Source organism: Pseudoliparis swirei, chromosome 4 (assembly GCF_029220125.1).
Source record: "Pseudoliparis swirei isolate HS2019 ecotype Mariana Trench chromosome 4, NWPU_hadal_v1, whole genome shotgun sequence".
In the NCBI taxonomy this organism is placed as follows: domain Eukaryota; kingdom Metazoa; phylum Chordata; class Actinopteri; order Perciformes; family Liparidae; genus Pseudoliparis; species Pseudoliparis swirei.
The window spans coordinates 34,269,530-34,275,167 of NC_079391.1; the positions used below are offsets into that span (position 1 = coordinate 34,269,530).

General features: G+C 50.3%; 1 long non-coding RNA gene across 1 annotated transcript; it reads right to left on the minus strand.

Annotated features, from left to right (window-relative positions):
- Positions 1–3,914: 3,914 nt before the first annotated feature.
- Positions 3,915–5,261, minus strand: LOC130193069 (uncharacterized). The gene is made up of 2 exons (XR_008831505.1): positions 4,606–5,261; positions 3,915–4,491 (listed from the first exon to the last, which is right to left on the minus strand). It is a non-coding gene; the product is annotated as an uncharacterized LOC130193069 (long non-coding RNA).
- Positions 5,262–5,638: the final 377 nt, after the last annotated feature.

Here is a 5,638-nt window from a genome sequence, read left to right on the forward strand (position 1 = left end):
CACTCTCGATGGTACTGGTGTAGAATGTTCTGAGGATGCGGGGCCATGTTGAATTTCCTCAGTCGCCTAAGGAAATACAGGCGTTGTTGGTCTTTTCACCACGTGAGTGGTGCGTGGTCCATGTGAGGTCCTCGGAGATGTGCCGAGGAACTTGAAGCTGCTGACCCTCTACTGCAACTCCGCTCTATGGAGATGGGGTGTGCTCTCCTCTCCGCTTCCTGTAGTCCACGATCAGCTCCTTGGTCTTCTTGACGTTGAGGACGAGGCTGTTCTCCTGGCACCACTGTACCAGTGATCCAACCTCCTCCCTGTAGGCTGTCTCGTTGCCGGTGATCAGCCCCAACACTGTTGTGTCGTCAGCAAACTTGATGATGACGTTGAGCTGTGCATGGCCGTGCAGTCGTGGGTGTACAGGGAGTAGAGAGGGCTCAACACGCATCCCTGAGGGGCTCCCGTGTTGAGGTCAGCGGCTCTGGTGGTACCGCCATCCTCACCACCTGGCGGCCCGACAGGAAGTCCAGTATCCAGCTGCACATGGTAGAGTGCAGGCCTAGACCTCTGAGCTTGGTGTCGAGCTTGGCGGGAACAATAGTGTTGAACGCTGAGCTGTAGTCCACAACCAGCATTCGCACACAACAGTTCCTCCCTCCAGGTGGGAAAGGGCGGTGTGAAGTGCCATGGCATTCGTCGTCGGTGGATCTGTTTTGACGATATGCAAATTGCCATGGGTCCAGCGTGGCAGGCAACATGGAACAAATGAAGTCCTTGACCAACCTCTCAAGCATTTACTGACAATCGAGGTGAGGCTACGGGTCTCCAGTCATTCAGGCAGGTTACCTTGGGGTGTTTGGGGACAGGCACAATGGTGGACATCTTGAAGCTCTCAGGAACAACAGCCTGGGACAGGGAGAGGTTGAAGATGTCTGCGAAGACTCCTGCCAACTGGTCTGCACATGCTCTGAGGGCGCCCGGGATGTGGGGACCTGCCGCCTTCCGGATGTCCACCCGCTTGAAGGCTCTGCGCACGTCAGCCTCTGAGATGATCAGCAGGCTGGTCTCCTCGGGCGGCGCTGCCCGGCGGGCTGCCGTTCACGTCGAACCGAGCAAAGAATGTATTTAGCTCGCCTGGGAGGGAGGTAGAGGAGTTCTCTTCACCGCTGGTTCTCCCTCTGAAGTCCGTGATTGTCTGTAGCCCTTCCACACCTCTCACGTCATGGCTCTTGAGCTTCTCCTCCACCTTGTTCCTGAACTCCCGCTTGGCAGAGCCGATGGTCTTACGGAGGTCGTAGCGGGCTCTTTTGTATTCCGCCATATTCCCGGAGTCAAAGGCGGTGTGTGTGTGTATGTGTGTGTGTGTGTTAGTGTGTGTATTTGTGTGTGTGTGGGCAGCAGGGAGGCCCCAGCACAGATGGTCTCCTTTAGGCTGAAATATAGCTTCATTATCAGCAGGTTGCAGGTGGCCACGCCCCCATGGCTCCCACTGCGTGTATATATATGTGTATATACATATATATATGTGTATATACATACACATATATATATGTATATACACGTGTGTGTGTGTGTGTGTGTGAGAGAGTGTGTGTGTGTGTGTGCGGGGGTAACACTGCGGGTAGACAACAGTCTGCTGGGGGGGGGGGGGGTATCCTCTGCAGACAGGAGGGGGATGATGAAAATGATGGCTGCCCCTCCCCCCCCCCCCCCTCTATACAGTACTCATCCCTTTGGCTCGCCTTCCCCAGCTGAGGGCTTGGTTACCATGACAACCGCAGGAATGCTCTCTTCTGTGGCTGGTTGGAGGGATGCTCTGTAAACTGGTGGGGGGGGGGGCTCCTCCCATCCCTCCATCCCTCTCTCTCTCCATCCCTCCATCCCTCTCTCTCCATCTCTCTCCATCCTTCCATCCCTCTCTCTCTCTCTCTCTCTCCATCCCTCTCTCTCTCTCTTCATCTCTCTCTCTCTCTCCATCCCTCCATCCCTCTCTCTCTCTCTCCATCTCTCTCTCTCTCCATCTCTCCATCCCTCTCTCTCTCTCCATCCCTCTCTCTCTCTCTCCATCTCTCTCTCCATCCCTCCCTCCATCCCTCTCTCTCTCTCTCTCCATCCCTCTCTCTCCATCCCTCCATCCCTCTCTCTCTCCATCGCTCTCTCTCCATCCCTCCATCCCTCTCTCTCTCTCTCCATCCCTCTCTCTCCATCCCTGTCTCTCTCCATTGCTCTCTCTCTCTCCATCCCTCCATCCCTCTTCTCTCCTTCACTTCTTTCTGAGCCGTATTCTCTGTGGCGTGGGATGAACAGCCTGAGAGGTGCATTATGGGACGCCGAGAGACTAAGAGGACGTTCCTCAGCATTACCCATGAGCACCGGCGGCTGGCTGCGGCGCGGTGGACCACACAGATCCGTCTCTGGAAGAACCCGACCCGACGACCCGGTTCATCACGCGGGAAACATCTGTCCCCACCGAGTCACGTTAGCTAGTAACACTAGCAGCACCGCTAACAGAGAACCAGCGGAGGTTCACTTCAGTGACATCATGGTGCGTTCAGGCTCTGCTCAGTGAACATGAGTATGAAGGTAGATGATGTTCTCATGGTGCGTTCAGGCTCTGCTCAGTGAACATGAGTACTGAAGGTAGATGATGTTCTCATGGTGCGTTCAGGCTCTGCTCAGTGAACATGAGTACTGAAGGTAGATGATGTTCTCATGGTGCGTTCAGGCTCTGCTCAGTGAACATGAGTATCAAGGTAAATGATGTTCTCATGGTACGTTCAGGCTCTGCTCAGTGAACATGAGCACTGAAGGTAGATGATGTTCTCATGGTGCGTTCAGGCTCTGCTCACTGAACATGAGTATGAAGGTAGATAACGTTCTCATGGTGCGTTCAGGCTCTGCTCAGTGAACATGAGTACTGAAGGTAGATGATGTTCTCATGGTGCGTTCAGGCTCTGCTCAGTGAACATGAGTATCAAGGTTGATGATGTTCTCATGGTGCGTTCAGGCTCTGCTCAGTGAACATGAGTATCAAGGTAGATGATGTTCTCATGGTGCGTTCAGGCTCTGCTCAGTGAACATGAGTATCAAGAGCAGGGGTCCCCAAACTTCTTCCTGAGGGCCACATAACGTTTCCCTTGTCTTGGGGGGGGGGGGGTGCTAGTGAGAGGTGAGAGTGCTCACCTGTGCGCGCGCCACTCGCTGTGAGCGCTGCGCTGCAGACAGCGTTTAACGGAGCAGCGTGCGCTCTGATCGCTCTGATCGCTCTCTTAATGAAGTATCGATACTAAAGATATGCTAAATCACATCGTTTTTAACGTACGGTACTTCGTTAGCATCGCTACACGTGACAGCAGCAGATGTAGCGGACTAACATTCAAGCTAACCTAACTTCCCAAACGCTGTGGACATCTGAACGCCGATTGGCCGAGACGCGACACGTCCATCAAAGATGTTCTATTGTGAAGAGCACCACTCCACATTTTCTCCGCGTCTCACTGCATCTCAACGGCAGCGGGCCAGGTGAACAAAATAATACATCTGAACGCGTCTCTGGTATTGTTCAGGGGGCGGGGCCACATGGGGAGGCGGGCCGGATGCGGCCCGCGGGCCGTAGTTTGGGGACCACTGATCAAGGTAGATGATGTTCTCATGGTGCGTTCAGGTGTAATCTAGTAGAATGTAGTGTTGGTGGTAAACTATAGCTCATTGTGACGTCATGACAGTGATGATCAGTGTTGGGCAAGTTACTGAAAATTTGTAATTAGTTACAGTTACTAGTGACTTCTTTTAAAAGTAATTTAATTACTTTAATAGTTACTGTATATCAAAAGTAATTAGTTACTAGGGAAAGTAACTTTTAAGTTACTTTTATGTCTGCTTTTTTAAATGTAATGAACAGTACTGAACAGTCAAACACAATAAACATGTTGTAGACCTCTTTATTGCAATCAACAGGGCAACAGGCCTTCAAATCAAGCAGTCGTACAAAAGTCCCTTTTAATACTTAACTTAATACAAAATAACTGTCTGTCATTTAACAGTGTTTTTTTACCACATTAGGCCCAATGAAATAAAAGTGATTGGCCTCCAGTATTAACACTAATTAAAAGAGAAAACAAAGGTGCCTTGAGGTGCTGCATATAATTGAGGGGGGGGGGGGTGCTAGTGAGAGTGTGCTCACCTGTGTGCGCGGATGTGTCGGCGTGTACCTGCTGATCTGGAGTCAGTTTGGTAGGATTTGGGTATAAATAAATTATTTCATTTAAAATAGGGATTTTTATTGAAAGATATTCATGTAATTTGCATGCAAAATAGGTCTAACCCGAACCAGCGGACAAACAATTCAACCCGCGGCAACACTTCAAAAGTAGCCCAATTCCGCGGGAAAACCGCGGACCTGGCAACACTGGAGGTGGCTGACAATCACAGTGTGGCACCGTGATGCTGGTCGAGGGGGCGGGCCTGTGATTGGCGGAGTCGAGGGGAGGCGGGGTTAACCTGTCGGAAAACGGGAGTTAAGGGTGGTTGACAGGAACCGTTGTTGTTGACGTTGGAGCTGCTGAGAGGAGCAGCTGTCTGTGTGGTGGAGGCCCAATAAAGGAGGAGTCATACCGTCTCCGTGTCGTCAGTCCATAACGGCCGAGACGTTCCATCATTGCTCCACCAAGGTCCTGATGTCGGATCAGAAGCAGCTAAAGTAGCCGAGCTTGTTTTCTTGTCTGCAAGTGTTCATTTTTCACAAAAGAGAGTCACGCGAGTAACGAACTCATTTACATTTCAGTCATTGTAACTGCGTTAGTTGATTAAAAAAAATACTTCGTTACATGCTCGTTACCGCTAAAAGTAGTGGAATTACAGGAACGCGTTACTAAGTAACGTTACTCCCAACACTGGTGATGAATATATAATGTTATATATTTATATAAACAAACACGATAAACAACAACAAGTCAACGTGCCACACAGATCGCCAGCATCCAATCATGTGGCTTAATGAGATTAAGGGGCGGGGCCAAAACACCATGACACTCACTTTACCACTGCTCGCTGTGTGTGTGTGTGTGTAAGTGTGTGTGTCTGTGTGTGTGTGTGTGTGAGAGTGTGTGAGCGTGTGTGAGTGTGTGTGTGAGTGTGTGTAAGTGTGTGAGCATGTGTGTGTGAGTGTGTGTTTGTGTGTGTGTGTGAAATTACTGCAAAGAGGCTGCAGCCTGTTTGCAGTAATGCAGCAGACAGAGCTACCTGGAAATACTGCAACAGAGCACACACACACAAACTAACACACAAACACACACACACTCATACACACACACTCACACACACACACACACTAACACATAAACACACACACTCATACACTCATACACACACACTTACACACACACGCACACACACACTAACACACAAACACACACACACTCATACACTCATACACACACACTTACACACACACGCACACTCACACACACTAACACACAAACACACACACACTCATACACACACACTTACACACACACGCACACTCACACACACACACTAACACACAAACACACACACACTCATACACTCATACACACACACTTACACACTCACACACACACACTAACACACACACTCATACACCATACACTCATACACTCACACACTA